This window comes from Glycine max, chromosome 6 (genome assembly GCF_000004515.6).
Source record: "Glycine max cultivar Williams 82 chromosome 6, Glycine_max_v4.0, whole genome shotgun sequence".
NCBI classification, from domain to species: Eukaryota; Viridiplantae; Streptophyta; class Magnoliopsida; order Fabales; family Fabaceae; genus Glycine; species Glycine max.
This window is the reverse complement of record NC_038242.2, coordinates 39,687,668-39,706,181: the sequence shown is the minus strand read 5'-3', so window position 1 is coordinate 39,706,181 and position 18,514 is coordinate 39,687,668. Positions and strand designations below refer to the sequence as shown.

The 18,514-nt window shown below is 31.6% G+C and overlaps 1 long non-coding RNA gene and 1 other non-coding gene across 2 annotated transcripts; one reads left to right on the top strand and one right to left on the bottom strand.

Annotated features, from left to right (window-relative positions):
* Nucleotides 1-5,259: 5,259 nt before the first annotated feature.
* Nucleotides 5,260-15,496, bottom strand: LOC113001951 (golgin candidate 6). Its single transcript, XR_005891890.1, has 15 exons — nucleotides 15,401-15,496; nucleotides 15,156-15,293; nucleotides 10,611-10,686; nucleotides 10,393-10,415; nucleotides 10,098-10,160; nucleotides 9,755-9,808; nucleotides 9,560-9,651; nucleotides 8,957-9,023; nucleotides 8,807-8,892; nucleotides 8,607-8,720; nucleotides 8,450-8,521; nucleotides 7,769-7,954; nucleotides 7,491-7,594; nucleotides 6,157-6,454; nucleotides 5,260-5,733 (listed from the first exon to the last, which is right to left on the bottom strand). It is a non-coding gene; the product is annotated as a golgin candidate 6 (long non-coding RNA).
* A 1,578-nt stretch (nucleotides 15,497-17,074) lies between these two features.
* On the top strand, nucleotides 17,075-17,508 carry LOC102662185 (uncharacterized). The gene is made up of 3 exons (XR_005891819.1): nucleotides 17,075-17,209; nucleotides 17,288-17,348; nucleotides 17,429-17,508. It is a non-coding gene; the product is annotated as an uncharacterized protein (transcript).
* The last annotated feature ends 1,006 nt before the right edge of the window (nucleotides 17,509-18,514 follow it).

Sequence of the window (18,514 nt, the reverse complement as noted above, 5' to 3'; positions counted from 1 at the left end):
AAAAACTAGCAAAGTGTGGGTGGCTTGACCTACAACCCTTTGACACCGTCAATTCCTTCTATGAAGGAGGCTCTGACGTGTGGAACACCAATTTTTATTCATTTTTTTTTCTTGTGATTGTGAGATATTTTGTGAGTTTCATAAAAGAAGGCATATGGCAGTTAAAACAAGACAAATGGTTTTAAACTTGGACATGCTGATATTAATTAATAGGAGTATATATAGTAAGAAAATAATTTTTATATGATATATATAGGTAAATTCAAGTCATTTCAGTTACTTATAACTATTATTAATAAAGATAATTATTCTTATTTAATGTATATATTTTCTTAAATTATTTTGTCCTCTAACTAATTTTGAAAAAAAACCTTTGAATCAATCAATTATTAAAAAAAAAAAACTCTGCCAATGTGTATATTTACACCTTCTAAATAAAACTAAAAAAAATAAAACAAATTGATAGTTGAGACAAGTAGTGCTTGTTTTCAACTACTATATAAATAATAAAGATTTAAGGTAGCATGCTTATTTAAAAAATTCATTTAATTACTTGTAAAAGACACACATATATAATTTGTATTTTCATCATTATGATGAAATTTAATATAATTATTTTAAAAGAATGGATTTAGTGTTATGTTTAGGAATTGTGAAAGCCCACTGGACTTGATCTCCTTGGGACCTTTGGCTATATAATGGTGTGGTTTCTGGAAATTTAAAAGCCAATTTCCTCTATAAATTCTCCAATCCAAATGGGAGAGAAGTTTCCATATTTATACCTTTTCTTGTTGGAGGGGTGACCCTCCGTTGAACTACCAAAGAAAAATGGGTAAACCAATGTGATGATGACATAGGTTTGGGTGGTAGTCTTCCCTTTTTTTTATCCATATCTTTCATATTCTTATCATGTTAGCTCATATTTAAATTAATTCTTATATTGTAATGGTATATGAAATATTTAGAAACTGAAATAGTTTTTATTAATTAAATCAAATTTATATTTATATTTTTAATTAATAAAATTTTGTTCTATTTATCAAAACTTGTGTAGTTTCTGAATGCATCAGAAAGTCTATGAGTACGACTTATCCTACTTTTTCTTAGTTTTTTTTATGTAAGTAACTTGTTGTAATTTATAACAGTAACCTTTTCATGAATGTCACAATTTATTTGTGTAAGATATAGACTTATATATATATATATATATATATATATATATATATATATATATATATACTTGTATTGATAATTTTACAAAAAATAAGTTTGATAATTTAAAAGAGAATAACTAAAAATGCCATCAGGAACATAATAAAGCAACAAACAAAGGAATTCACAGCAATGAAGACTTTATCTCGATTAACATAGCTCACAAGAAATAGAAAGCAGTCATGGGGTGCTGCTTCTGTGACTCCACAGCTATACCACCACCACCCATGGAAATGTTGTTTTTTAATTGCAGGACTAATTTTTTTAAATGTTGTTTCTTTAATTGGAGGACTAATTTTTCAGGTTTATTTAAAATTGAAATTTCTAATGTGATTTTACATTTGGATTCAAATATTCTAACTGTAGGAGGCAATGTTAAAGGATGACCTTCGCAATATGGAAAGATCAAAGAAAAGGGAAGGTGTTGATATGACATATTTCAAAAATGTTATCTTCAACCTGCTTGAGACTGGTATCAATTTCAATCTCCTAACATTTATTAACATTCATACAATATATAATATGAAAATCTCGATATTTTGTTTTTTTTATAATATCATCATTTCATTTTTAGATATAAAGCATTCAAATTGCAAGTGAAGACTATTAAACAAAACCTGAATCTAGTAAGGTAAAATAGAAATCATTAGCAATCACATCTTTTGCCAAATTCTGAATATACAACACAGGAGCAGGATTTCCAGTTGTATAGTTCTGCGCAACACAATCCATCAGTTCAAGAAAGCCTCAAAAGGATAAATTTCTGCACTATAGAAGCTCTAATAAATTATTTCTTGATAGACCTTTCATAAGTCATAACTAAGGTATACTGTAGGAGAAATAAGGTGAGAAGCAGAGAATCAAGCCTCAAAGGTTATGAGGAAATCACGAAGAATACAAACAATAGGAATGTGCAGCTTAATGAAATGAACAGATGGTAGAAAGAGAATGAGTCAGAGGAGAATTCTGTTGGAAGGGTAGTACAAGGGGTAGTGGAGTGTGAGAAAGGGGAAGAGAAAAAGCAAGGTTAGTTTTTGGGTGGGAGGAAGGAGGGCCCTCAAAGAGCCTGCAGTATTGTTTTTCTATCTTTGCCATATATATTTATTTTTCATGAATCTGTACATTGTCTCTGGACTTAAATTAGTTCCGGAGCTTATATACAGACAGTTATAAGAAAACAGGAACCATTAGACAACACAATGCATCAACGGCATTTAGAGAATAGTAGTAGCAAAGTTCCATTAGTTACATAACTTCATCATCCAAAACTCAGTAATCAATACCCATTGATGACAAATTTTTTTTATGAAAGGCCATGTATTGTGATGAGACTTATGGTTACATAAAAGGCTAACTTGCTACTTGCTAGCAGTAAGAGTTCCTCACTTGAAAGATGAAACTAATTCAAGTTTACTGCACAAAAAAACTTGTTAAGGGAGCTTCTAAAAGATCAATACAGGGAAATCCAAGCTACTCCTAAATTTATCTGTGCAAGCTCACAAAAATGGTATTCATGATAGAGACATGATGGTTTTCAAAGGTAAACAAAATCTAAATCTTGTTTCCCTTGCTCAACCATGCTAGTGCAAAAACTGGTTCAAAATTCATCCTCTTTACCTTTGCTTTCAGGTAATCATCTAATGGAAAATAATCCAATAAGATATTTTAGGACTTGTTCCATTTGGAGAAAACTTTTTCTATTTGTATTTCTTGTTTTCACATATAATAACAAAAATGTCACCTTATTATCATTTTGTTTCTTGTTTCCGAATATTTGTACTGGAAATGGTGGAAACAAAGAAAAAAAATGAAAATAAGATGGCTTTTTTTTTTTTTTATAACTGTTAGTGAAAACAGGAAAGTGGAAATGCAAGCAAAACATTTTTCCAATCCAAAGAAGCCGTACATTTAGCTTATAAGTTATAGAAATGACTACATCTAGCCTTCTATTAGACTAAATAACAGAAAGTTCTTGTGAAAATTTTGACTAATATTACTGCTCACCAAAGTTAAAGAAATACAACCTGTGTGCAGGATATGACATTGTGAATTTGTGATATAAATTACATCCAACAAAAGAACATTAATATCAATATCATATACAAAATAAAAACAATAGGCAAACTCCTTAAGCCAAGCGTATTGTGTTTTCTTATACCGTATTGAAGCAAATTGTTCTTATTTATAAACCAATGCAGAACAAGATAGTTACAACAGTGAAATGCCACAATTAGTCCTCAGCCACATATAATAAACCATGAATTTTTATGACATTGACAAAAAGTGTCTTTGAATCAACTAGTAGAGACTAAAACAAGTTTATATCGTACCCGCCACATCTCTTCAACACTACACGAAGATTATTTCGCCTAAAAAAAGCTTAACCTAACTAAGTAAGTAAGTGACTAACCTAGCTGTAAGGACCGTGGAGAAAGCCTTGCTCTTCACGAACTCCTTGATTCAGAGGAACTTCGAGCCGTAAGAAGAGTCGTCCACGTGCATCGTCGGGTTGATCGAATGGAAGAACAGCGAAGAGGATTATGTTGCTTCAATGTCAAAGTGTTCACTCACAGAACAAGCAAGAGGGGCTAGGATTCAGTTGTAACGAAGAGGGGCTAGATAAAAAAGAGAGTTGTCAAAGTGTTCACTCACAGAACAAGCAAGAGGGGCCAAGGTTCACGAAGAGGGGCTAGGAAAAAAAGAGAGGTAATGTGAAAGGTTTTCTGCGCGCTTTGTTTTTTTTTAACCCAATTATGACGGTTTTTTTTTACTAAAACCCGTCGTAAAGTTTATAACATATAACATTCTAAGGTGGTTTTTAATAACTGCCTTAGAATGTGTCGTAAAATGTATTTTTTTACAATAATTACAAAAATGCCACCGCACCACTTTCTAAATCGGTTTCCTATATGATCGTCGTAGCATAGGCGTCGTAAAAAGCAATATTTGTAGTAGTGTGTCTACATTGCAATTTTAGTCTTGAGGGTGTCTACAAGGAAAATGATAGCTTCAAATTCCAAAAAGCCATTCCAGGGGATGTGTGAGATCTAGGTAAAGAATATCATCAGTCAATTTACGTTTCCACATTGCATAATGGACACAATTTTTTTTTTTTACTTAAGTGAGGAATATGTAGAAAACCAAACTTACAAAAGCAATCAACATGTGTCACTCACACAATGCCTTCACTTAAAACCTATTATGGCACTTCAACCTCGTGTAAAATGAAAGTCCTAGTGACTTAGAAACATATTGGCATAATTAAACCTGATTCTAGGAATCTGTTTTGTTTTTAAAAAAGAATGCAAGGTCATCAAATAACAGGCACTAAGAATATGTTTCCTAAAAAAATGTAAATTATAAGCAGATAAATCACTTTCGTTTTGATCTAAAAATCAGGATTTCAGTATGAAATAAGCACCATCAACATTTATGGAATTCAATTCATATGGGCTATGTTTATTTCCATTACTTTTATTATAGAAAGAATATACTATATTTAATCTATTTAACAGAAAATCAAATTACAACAATATATTCACTACTACAAAAGGCACATACAACAACGGTTATATAAGACATTCAAAGATGGTTTTGAATCATCTTTGTAGCCAACATTGTTGAAAGTCAAGACTTTCGACGACGGTTTCAATGAAAATAGTCTTAGAAAAGAATACCCTTTTAAGATGATTTTTAGCTAAAAACCATCTTAGAAGACTATCTTTCTAGGACGGTTTCCTAAAAAATCATCTTAGAAAAATGTCATTCTAAGACGATTGTTATATGAGAACCGTCTTGAAAGGGTACCATTCTAAGACGATTCTTAGCTAAAAGCTGTCTTAGAATTATACCCTTCTAAGATGGTTTTACAAAGAACCGTCTTAGAAGGATATCATTCTAAGACGACTCTTAGCTAAGAACCATCTTAGAATGATACCTTTCTAAGACGGTTTGTAAAAGAATTTAAAAATCGTCTTAGAATATGTTTTAAAAAAATTAAAATAATGAAAATAATATCTTAGAGCTTTGTCAATATGCATTGTTTTTTATAATGCATATGCATTTACATATTTAAACTTGCTCAAATATGTAAACGGATTTACAACAATATCATGATTGTATTCAATTTCGTATTCAATTTATCTATGAATATCATATTCAATTTCCTTTCAAATCAAAACAATAAAAGAAAAAAAAGAACCTAGGAAGTAAAAAATTAAATAATTCCCAACACAAAAAAGAATTCAGCAAGCTACAATATAGGGTCAAGCAAATTTATGTTAAATTATAGAGCAAATAATTTATAAGGTTTATAATTTTCTCTACAATAAAAATTTAAAAGCAGAACAAATGCACAAGCAAACATACCATATTCAATCTTTGAGATGCTTCTTGGAGATCTCTACGGAGTGTGTCAATTGGGACTCTATCTAAGCCTCCACTCACTCTTTGCTCAGGCTGCAAAGTACTACTTGTCTTAGCCAGGTCCTCGGCCATAGAAGCATTTCGAAGAACAAGATCCTGAAATGATGACAAGAAAAATCACCAAATTAGATAGATATATCATGACAAGTGCACAACCACCTGCCTCCTACATACTTCCTATTGTAATGAAATCTTACTCACATTCATGGGATGAGCACACCAAAGTAATAATTATTAACATATTAAGGTACTATTAGTCCATAATGGATTAATGTGAAATCCATCAGAAACGAGCCTTACTTACCGAACAAATTGAAGATGTAAGTAAACAATAGTATATACTAGTAAACACATAACAAGAATATTTATGGTAATATTGTCATGTGCATACGATTTAAAACTAATTCCAGAATCTCACTTTAAGAAAATGGAATTTGAAGGTTTATTTTAGTACATTCAACAACACCTTCCTAGTTACAGTCAGTCAGAGTACCTAAAAGGAACAAATTCAAGACTCACCTGTATCTCAGAGCATTGTTTCTCAACAAAAACCTTCAGCTACTTTATATACTTAGCATCACTTTCACCACTCCTTTGCTCTAATTTTGCCGGCACTACTGCCACCTTCATTTTTGGACGACTATAAACATCCACAATTTGTTCTCTAATATCTGCCTCTAGACTTTTGACAAGGTTCATGAAGTTAGAATCCAAGATTGAAGATAGAATTGGATGGTCTAGATTTTTCTTTTCTGACAAATCATTCCCATGTACATCTTTTATATCTGCCATGCTAGCTGCTGAAGATCTAGTGATTTATTTACTATAAAAAAATTATGCAATGTATAAAGAAATGGATAAAGTCATTGTTTTTGCAATAAAGTATTAAAGAAAATGTGAATGTAATATTTTTCTCAAGAATACTGGAAAGGTACATCAGACAAGTCTTAATTTTTTAATTCCACAAGTCTCACCTGGTTTAACTTTTTAATAGACTGCATTTCTTGGCCTACTTTGTTTTTAATTGGTACATTTGGTAAGAGATAATCTTAATAGACAAGTAGAGCGAAAATAATAAAAATTAATAAAGAGAAAATAATAAATTTTATAATTGATATGATAGAAAAAAATCAAAAAATAAATTAAAAATAGAAATATTAATATAATCACTCACAATTAAGAATAAATAGCCTGTGAACATTACTTCTAAATGAATTATAATTTATCACTTTATTGTAAATTAGTTTCTACTTAGATTCCATTGTATCATTCCATTTGCCCAGTTTTGATAATATTAAAATCACAAAACATTATTATCTTTTTTCCCAATCATCACATGGATTATGGAACACAAAATTGTTTCCCCATTTGGGCCTCAAATGTTCATGGTACGGTTATATGCTATATGGCAAAGAATAAAAACGGTTAAATTCTCAATTTTTAATAAGATTGAATGTCAAATAGATCATCAAATTTGAATGCATATTATTTAGTTTATCTGTACATAATTCTTTTTATCTTTTTAGTCATTCTATCTTGTAGTATATAATGATCATTTTTCTCTTTAAATTTAATCCTAAATATAAAATAATTTATCAACAACAATATTTAAAATAATTAAAAAAAATGTTCCTTAGAACTAGGAAGTGGAGGCAAGAGCAGAGTCTTTGTGGTTTAGATAATTTCCCCTCCTCTCTTTTCACTTTAGAGTAAAAGCAATAATTTGGGGGTTTCAGGGAAGAAGAAATTGGATACCAAATACCCATGTGGTAATTTGCCTTTCTAAGTTATATACTTATAGTATATTATCAAAAGACAAGGACAGTCATTAAAGCACCACCAACAAAACAAACCTGCCAAAAGGCATATTGACATCCTCCTTGAGGAATACATGATTCATGGAATATGGTTGTGGAATTAGCGTAGACGCCAGTATTGATTGGCCATCATCATTTTTCTATTTTAGACAAGTTTAATCAAGAGGGGGAGCATAAATTAAATGTGTGTAATAAAAACTGAAGACCATAAACAAATACCAATCAAAATTTATTAACTCTTAAATTATGTTAATATATATGGTGACAAGGAATTATTTAAGCAATAAATCAAGAAAGAAGTATGCATAACCAACCTTACAAAAGCTTTTGAAAATATAATCAGCAACAATGAACTCTTGCATGCTAGAAGTTCTCAAAAGGATTCTAAGTATAGAGTTCAGAGTAGGTTCAACGTGTGGCTCCTCTCTTAGAACTTTGCTAGCAAGAAGATCACGATTCTTTGAATCTCCAACAATCAAATCACCAATGCATTGCATTGCCTAACAAAGATTGAATTTAATAGTATAAAACTGAGCACCCTTTTGTGCTTCTTCGCAACAGGAAATTTTCTCACAAACTAAGCATTTCAGAACAAAAAATAAAAATCAATGCTACAAGAGAAATGAAAATCGAACTACTACTATAATAAAAAAGAAAATGCTTTTTGAAATGTATGAGAATCAAAAGTGAGGTGGATGCATGGACCGTTTCATAACTGATGCATCAACTACATGACTAGTTTTTACTTAATTTTACCACAAAAAAGCATCTTGAACAACAATTACTATCGCCCAAATACAAGCATATCACTTTCTCATTACTTATAATAGAGCAACAATACACAACCATATCTATATGCACAAGTAATCTATGAAAGATAATGCCAGCAAGAAAATACTAGTTTGTGTTTGTGTGTGTGTGTAATTTTATTACATATTTTTATGTTGGAGATAATACATCAAAGCATGGTATGTGAGACAAGGAAGTTATCTTACCGCACAACAAATGGGAACAGGTACCCATTGGCTTTCAACACCTAATATTAACAAATGGTCCAACACCTTTTTCTACAACCAAATCCAAAAAATAGAAGGATAAGATCACCAAATTGTTGTTTTATGCAAGCATCATAAGAATAAGTTCACAACAAACCTAAACCAGAGTAGTCTTATTTTTCTGTTTATTCATATCTTTCCCAGGATCAGACTCAGAACCTCCCTTTAGTTACAATTTAATGGTTTCTAATGCATTGAGTAGATTGATTGTCTATTGGCATGGATAAAAAAGAGTTAGCTATAAGGGTTCACTTCACTAATAGCATAAAATAAAGTGAAAAATTGAATGAATCTAACCTTTTGTTGATTAAAAGTGAAACTACTTCCTCTCAACTTCAAAATCAATATCAATGAGTCAAGTCCTACAGTCTCTCTTAATAGTACTTGAACCATAAAGAGTTGAAATCAGCACCAGGTTTAGAACTGAATAAACCCAACAGAATCAACAAACCTGGTTGAATGCATTGCTACTAAGAAAATTGTTCAATAGTTCAAGGCAGTCCTGCACAGCAACCTAAGAATTAGTATCTAGACTAAAAGCTATACAAAGCTTAATCATGCTCAAAATATAATTACATGAATAAGATTTACATGCAAAATCTTTGGTCAACAATAAAAAAGCAATTTTCAATGCTTGTACCAACAACAAAGGATGACAAATAATACATATTTGATTACTCTTGATTTCTGTATCTTTTGTTTTTGTTTTTTCTGTTTTGATTTATCATCATACCTAAATTAGAAGATGTGATCAAGTAATGAAACCAAAAAAAAAAGTCCATAAACATGTTTTGGACATAGTGGTTTTCAAACACTATTAGCCCATAATTATTAGAAACAGGAGCATGTATCCTTTTTATAGGTATTTAAAAAAACATTTTATCAAAAGAAAAAAAATAAAAATATATAATTATAAAAATAGGTAGGTTTAAATTTGTAGGCTTCAAGTAGACCATAATCATGCATTAATATCATAAATCATGTAGCTCATAAAGCAAGTTATATAAAGTACTGTCATAGAGTAACCATTTATCACCTGTACCACAACACACCGCCATCTGAATTTCCCTCCTCTTTTATGATCTTATGTTTATGAAGATCTTCTCAAATGCACCTTCAAAGATGACAATTTTTTGAATCTCCTATAATCATTAAATTTATTTAGATAACAAACATTTACTACTAAAGAAAAATTTAAAAGGAAAAAAAATGTCAAGTGCTGTACTATTAGAGCAAAAAAGTTACTTCAGCCTCACGGGTTAGATGAGTAAGAAGCAATAATGCCTTATTCCTTATTACCTGGAAGGTAAACCTTGATCATTTTCTCAATATAAACAATAGTCAAGCATCAATATTCTAAAAAAGAAGTAGCATATTTAGGGTTTATTTTAAAAAAGAGGATTAATGAACAAAACTTACCAGAAGATTTCCAACAGTAAATATTGAGAATTTAAGGGATCAGATTGCACCCCCAAATTATTATAAGTGAATATTTTAAAAAGCTATATCTTGTTTAGACATGTCAAAAAACCAACAATAAAGTTTGGAAAGGTTATTGAAATGATAACAAAGCATTGATGTCTTGTACCTCACGATCCATAAGGATGTCCATTAGTCGAGTTATACCACGAGGGATAGTCAATATTGCTTCCTGTAACTTGAAGAGGAAGACAGAGACAGACCATTTTTGGATATAGCAGTTGGAACATCAAATTGAAGTCCTCCCAATTTAGGCAAAACCCATTTGTCATCCTTGCAAACCTAAAGAGAATACCCATCCTTGCGTTTGAAATCAAGGTGCTTTGGTTTAAATTGGGTCTTTTAATTTATTAAATTTCTATTAAAATAAATAAATGACAATAATATAGAAAGGTAAAACTTACCTTGCTGCATCCATGAAACCAACCTGCTCAAACTTCATACAATTGTGTCATCAGAAGAATTGAAGGTGACAATGTATTGTCTAGGTTGCTCTCATCTATTGTGGGAATTAAGGGTTTTCAATAGGCAAATTCAATTGGGGAAAACCCTAATATCTATGAGAGAGAGAGAGAATGAACCCCATGTCGATATCCTCATAGTCAATCCAATTTACACTTACCTTCATGGTTCAAGCCACCACTCTCGGCAATCTGAAGCATGTCGAGAAACATGTCGTTGATGTACGGCTTCAGAATCTACGACTCATGAGAAACTAGATTTATCAACTCCGTAAATGTGCTTCTGAAGTACCTTCATTTGAAGCCAGACAGGAGTGTCAAGATGCCAATCACGATTGCACGGAGGAGCTCGTGAAACATTGAGGGCTTGAAGAACAAGCGGATGATGTCGACGACAGTGTGGAACACCGTGATCTAGACTTCGGGGCTAGATGATGACGTCAACACGAGACAACCCAGAAACGATGTGTGGAGAACCAAAATGGTTTAGGGAAAGACCGAGGCACATGGGGCAAGCTTCGAGCAGCGGAGAAAGCGAGAGAGATGCACGAGACCAATAAAGAGCACGAGTGAATAATTAAGCTTTTTTTTATATATATTAGACTGAATGGATTTCAAGGACAATTTTTGTGGAAAAACCGTCTTTGAACATTTGCATTTAATGACAGTCATGTAAAAACCTTCTTTGAACACTTACTTTCAAAGACGTTTTTTATACCACCGTCATCATTTTTTTCTTTTATTTACAAATTTGTCACTGTATTCTATTCTAAGATGGTTTCAAGCCAACCGTCTTAGAATAGACGTCGTAAAATATTAATTTTATAGTAGTGATTATACTTGCTAGCAAGTACTAGGCATAAGCCTTATACGGTAGCTCTTGGAAAGATTCAACAAATATCAGTAGTATTTTATCCACTCTAAAAGCTATTCCCCATATAGTCAAAACTGAAATTGCTTCTTAGAGTAAATATGATTTCACATCACTCAATAGGAACCTTTTGTAATTTACAATAAAATGCATACCTATCATAGTATTATCAATTGCTGATGCTTATTCATTCATTTTAGAACCAATGAGAGATGACATGAACTAATCATGGAAGAGTAATAAATAGCAAGTAGAAAGATGTAGCTCACTAGCAAGCAACAACAAAGTTGTGAAATACAACATGGAGTTGCAGAGGCATATATTGGTAATTCACCCAACCAACTATAGACCAAACTGCAAGTAAAAAACAATATAACTTCAAAAAACCAACTTTTCAAACTGCTCCTTGAGGTAAACTGCAGACGATTGTTCTCATTGCCCTACCTTCCAAAATAAGATTTTTTTATCCCTGATACCAAGTTTCAATAAATGGTAAGTTGAGAAAAAAATATTTTTAATTAAAATTGATGTAATTGAATGTGATTAATTAATTTTTTTAGGGTGACAACATATGTTTGTGATCCTTCAGAATTGTGCTGCTATTTTAAAATGCTCGTATTCTTTAATTTTCTCTACTTAAGCATGTTATACAAATGAAAGTATATAGGTTATGTATATTGTTTAGCTCATCAACAAAAAAGGCCATTGTGTGTAAATTAAAAAGGGCGTGAAGGTTGAAAACACAACATGTGTTCTGTGTATTTATAGACATGAGTATGAGCAAGTCATGAATTTTTAAAGTTCATGCAGGCTGAATTGTTAATAGTGCCCCCATCATCAATTAAAATTGGGGTTCATATCCTGATCCAAAGAAACTAGGTGGAGATACTAGGGATCTGTGCTATAAGGATGATTCTAAGTAGGGTGCCACTACCATAGAGAATGCTATTGATACTAGATAAAAAAAAGCTTTTACTGGCTAGTTAATAAGTGAACACGGTAAAAACTCAAGATTCCCATATTAGCTATGAATTAGCAAACATAGGCTTGGATCTCCACATGTCATGTTTCATACAAATGCTTGAAAGATGATAGAGGTTTTGAAGAATCCAAACACTTGGGACATTACAATGGTCCACATGCCAAACACCTAGTCAGAAGAATAATGAGATGAGACTATGATGCTCAAATGGTGGTTTCCATTTCCAGGTTAATAATTAGGAAGATTCTTGGGATTTTACCTTCCAGATAAGTATATTGATATCGAACTAGGAGTTTTGGTATGTAGAAACTTGGGAAATGGTTGCACCCATTGCTATTTCACTACCGACTTGAATAAATCAAGAGCAAAGAAAATTGTAGCAGCTAGTAGCTTGATATGCATCACTTTGCAAAATATCATGAAATGAGTTTGATAAAAGAAAATAATGATAAAAAATTGGACTAACACAAACATTAAAACAAAAAATCTAAGCCATGCATAAAAAAATATCATCAAAGCTTACCGTCCAATAGGTGAATAGCTATGTGTTGTTATCAACATATAGTGGCTTGCCTTAAGAGTGAAGCTGAGACAAAATTGCCATTTCCAAGGCCAAGAACCCTTGCTGTTGAAGGTGGTGGATTATGACCAACATGTGTTTGATCATATCCAGACCATACGAATAATAAAAAAATGGTTTTTATTTCTAAGAGATTAAAAAGAACATTGTCTTGCAGGAACAAAAACATATTTGAAGCAAGGAAGAATCACCTTTTCTAATTTCGTCTGATACACCATTTATAGAGAGAGAGTGAGAGCTTGGAAGAATCGAAACAAGGAAGCTCTTTCATGGCAATGGCTGGAGGTACATTTTGATTTTTATTTTTCTGCATTTTGTTAACCAACTGGGTCTGCATATGGGTCGGGGTTAACCCACTAGAGGTTGAAGATGTTGAATAGTGTTTTTGGTTTTGAACCCATGACTTACAGGATACCAGTATACGCACAAGCCACTGGATCGTTGAAGGGTTTTTGATATATATTTATTTTTCATATATTATATCCTTATTCTGTTTACTTTTGCAATTTATGGAATTTTGATTTACTTTGTGCATGAATATATTTTGGAAAAAATTTATTCTATGCATATATATATGAAATCAAATGCATAATATTATGTTTCAATTATGAAATTATATATGAGAATTTTATTCACCATTATATTAGATTTTGATCTTGAAATACATAATATGATTTATTCTCATATGAATAAGTTTTATGCCTAAATGATCTTTATAATTTTGATTAATTATGGATTGACCACAACATCTATAATTTGATTAAAATTATATATTAAGATGTTTAAAGATCATATCACCACTGCAAAAAAGACATTTAACGACGGTTAATAGAAACATTCAACGACGGTTACAAACCGTCTTTATATCGAACGTCATTAAAAGTTGAGACCTTTCACGACGATTATAAAACAACCGTCTTAGAAAATATCATTTATAAGATTCTTAGAAAGTACCACTATTCTTAAAAAATTGCCAATGGAATATGTATATTGGAAATCCAAATAAATAATAAAATAATGTTTTACAAAGGCATGAAATTATTGGAAATCTAAATAAATAAATGAAATGAATGATAAGAAATTACAAAATTCAGGCATAAAGACACTTCATTACCTTTGGACTATACAATAGTAGAAGCCTACTTGCAGCATCATCAACAGAAAGAGTATGGGGTTAGTGGAGTGGGGACGTGCGTGCAACCGAAACAATTTAAACATGCTATCTATAGGAAAAAAATAGTGATTATTTAATAAATAATATTTGAAAGCATGCTATATACTCCCTCCCATTATAATTGTAAGTTTTAGATTATTTTACTCACATAAAAAACTAATAAATGAATAAAAGAGATTAATAGTTTTATAAAATTAATCTTATCATCATTAATTTATTTTTAATTTTTTTTGACTTATATCATTGATATTATAAAAGATATAAGTGGAAAAAATAATTAATGTTACACTAAAAAGTTAAAATGATAATTAGTTTGAGACATTTTTTTTTCCTTCTTATACCATAATTATTATGAGACTGACGAAATATATTACTATATATATATATATATATATATATATATATATATATATATATATATATATATTGCTAGTATTATTACTCGACATAAATTTCTCTCAAGACCTCCTCATGTGACTGCTGCCCGTTGCTAACATAAGTCATAAGTGTAGATTGAAGAATGAAGTCTCACATCAGCTGGTGAGGTAACCAATGATGATAGGAACCCGAACCCCAAGCCCTTCAAGATTCCTACACCTTTACAGGTTTACACCTTCAAGATTCCTACACCTTTACAGGTTTCCTAGAGTTCCAAGCTATTTCTACATAAAATTGTTTGTTCCTACCAGAAAAGATCTTCCTTTTTTGATGCAACATTTTTCCTTCAGCACTTCCATTTTCCATGAGCAATGTAATATCACTATTGAGAAGAAGAGAGCAGCTTATAATCGATAACTATTGCTCTGCACGTTCTTATTTTTCGTTATTATTATTTTTTAATCTCCTAGAATGCAAATTATGCTAAATTTCCAAACAAATTTCTATCATGCAAGCTTCTGCAAATGGTAGTTTGTTATGTTATAGTGTTTAACAAATAGTAGCATTGGAAATTAGATAATTCCAACAAGAAAAGTAAACCCTAACTAATTAAAAGTATATCCAAACACCTATTTTAAAAAAAATAATACAAATGCAAGTAGATAACAATTTACGTTGAAAAGCGAAATAGAAGATAAAAATGAGCAATATGATATGATACCATGAGCTTGTCATAAAAGGGGAAACCTTGCATTTGCCTCACAACATTGGAAGCAGAAGAGGCATCTTCAAAGAACACCCAAGCTTGACCTTTGTGCTTTAGGGTTTTGAAAGCTAACACCTCAAGTATCTCCCTAAACTGAGTGAAAACAGTGTTCAAAGACTTCTTCAACCTTGCATCCAAGAACATAAGACAACTCAGAAAACGTATAATCCATTGAAATTGAAGTCGCGAAAACATGAAACAAGTAGCATGCCATCAATCTTAATCTTTTCGTTGAGGTTGTTGATGTAGATGGCTTTGTTTTGAGGGATTTCAGGGGTTGCATTCACTTCAGACATTTTGTGGTCTCAAAGTAGAAGAGAAGAGTAAGGTAAAGTAAAACCTTAAGCCACAGCGGGGGAAGCTGCTCCTGATTTTCTAGACCGTTGGACTTTGGTCCCTCTTCTGCTAGCTGGCCGAATATGTGTTAATAAATCAAGAACCCAAAAATAATAACAGAATTGCTAAATACACTCTCATAGTTGTTATATGTGTCCTCTTTTACATTTTTCGTATTTTTAAAATTACCTTTTTGGAAACTATTTTTTATACATATTTATATCAAGTTGATTTTTTTTAAACATATAATATAGCAATTTGAATTTTATCTACAATGAATAATTAAATTAATAATGAAAAACATATGTTATGCAATTTATAGAATATTTTATATATCAGATAAATTAAAACACGTTATTTTTTTGTAAAATTTAAAAATATGTAACACTGAAAAATATAATAAGTATAAAAATCAAATGCAATTTTATTAAAATTAACATTTTCATTAGAAAGGAGAAATATTAAAATAAATCCAAAAAGTAATTTTGTGACACAATTATTTTATTAGTTAATATTTAAGGATAATAGTTTACCAAGAAATATTTTAAAGAAGGAAAATTCTAATACATAGTAGTATAATAAATATAAAATGATGTGTATATATATATATATATATATATATATATATATATATATATATATATATATATATATATATATATATATATAAAGAATAATAATTTATCTCAAATACGAAAATTGATTTTGATGATATCAAATCAGATTAATATCATGAATAACAATATAGTCAAAGAGAACCTCGAGTAATTACATTATGAATGCAATGAATGACTATATGTTTGTTGAAATGCTTCACGTTTAGTTTATTGGATGTTCTGAACAGAAAAAAAAGAGTAATTTCATTATGAATGCAAACAATGACCATAGGCTAGTTTATTGGGAGTTCTTAATAGAAAAAGGGCAATACTGCACCTATTGATTCCTAGGCCATGCACATAAAATGGGCAAATGAGCACTGAATCTAATATGTTCAAGTATGTAGGAATGCCCAAAGGATTCAACATGAAAAATATAAGATCTAAACCTTTCAACGTTAAGTTGCCTATTAAACTTAAATATTACTCTTGAACGCCAAATATTTAGAGAAAGTTGATCTATTTCTTATGCTATACGATTAGAAATTACAATAGCATACTGCACCTATTGATTCATAGGCCATGTACATAAAATAGTGTTGGAATGATTATTAGATGATTCCAGAAAGCTTGTCAATGGACTTTTCAGATAAACTAAATACAAGAATTATGAGATAATAAATTATAATGGCACTACTAAAAAGATGTGATTCAACATCGTTGAATCTAAGTTGGTTATAAAAAACCGATGTAATAAAGCTTACGGTGACATTTTTGAAATTAATATCAACCTTTTATAAAGCTTAACCACGGTTCTCATAAAACCGCCTTTGTTACAAATGTTAAGAAGAAACTGCCTTTGTTTGTAAGCCTATTACTACGGTTATTTTTAAAAACCGCCTTTGTCTCATTTATAATTATTTTATTTCATGCTTTTCAGAACTCATATTGTCTTTCCATCTCCCTTCTCCCTTCACGCTGTTGCCGTGACCTCCGCAAGCTCGTCCTTGAAAGGGGAAGGAAGGAAGGCAAGGAAGGAGAGTGGATCTCCAGAAGGATCCTCCTACCTCTTGCAGCGTCGGTATTTTTTTTAGCCGTTCATGTTATAGTTCTGTGTAGGTTAACAATGATCTAAGCTTCCACTCTCTTCTTCAGCGATTCCATTTCCATGGCTTCCTCCCTCGACGACAACTTCAACCTTCTCTCTCCTGAACAGGTTCTCTCTCTCTCTCTCTTTGGAATTTCAACCAACGCTTCGGGATTCTGATTTTGATTTTGATTCGGTGACTCTCTCAGCAAGAGCTGGTGAAGGTGCTACTGGATAACGGCCAAGAGCACCTGTTTCGCGATTGGCCAGCTCCCGGCGTCGATGATAACCACAAGAAAGCGTTCTTTGACCAGGTTTTGTTTTATTCATTCAATTCACTCAATTAAAATACATAGATCCGTTCCTTCCTTCCTTATATTCCTAAACGACGTTGCGTTTTTCATTAGTTGACTCAACTCGATTCGAGTTACCCTGGTGGTCTGGAATCATACATCAAAAACGCTAAACGGCTCTTGGCCGATTCTAAGGCTGGCATAAACCCTTTCGACGGCTTTACACCTTCCGTAAGTCTTGACAAACGTGTTTTTTATATGCTTATATTTTCGACATTGCACATCTAATGTATAACTTTATGACATTGTAATAAAATTCGAATTCTCGATTTAGCCGTTGAGCAATGCATAAGACCGTGTGGTAATCATTTTCCAGGTTCCAACGGGTGAGACTTTGGCATTTGGTGATGAGAGCTACATCAAATTTGAGGAAGCAGGTGTACTTGAAGCTCGACTGCTTTTGTTCTTGTTGCCGGTGGTCTTGGCAAGCGTTTAGGATACAGTGGGATTAAGGTATGGCTTGTCGATCTGTGTCATCTTGTCATTTTGTTGCTCTGCTATTGTATGTAATCTAGATATATACTCAGGTTAGAGGAATGCTCTAACCTTGAAATGAAAAAAACTCCATTTAAAATCCAGTTGAATGCCAATCCATGACTTTGGTTTAGTCATGTTGAGGTGCATTGGAAAGCAGGATAATGCAGAAATAGGCACACTCTATAAAGATGTAATATTACGTGTAGAGTTGTAAGAAATTAGAGTTTAATAAAAAAAAAATGAAATTCCTTGACACAGCTTATGTGGTATAAGAGCTATGTGATGTAGGTAGTTATTTTCTTCCTAAACTCAAATAGATAATATTGAGTTTGCCTTCAAAATTATAACACTTGGTCTCTGGTGCAAATCTTACTTTTTTATGAATTCTTTTATTCAAGATATGGAGAGGGCGATCACCACACACCAGAGACTTGTTTTCACATATATTGTTGTTCCAAACCCATT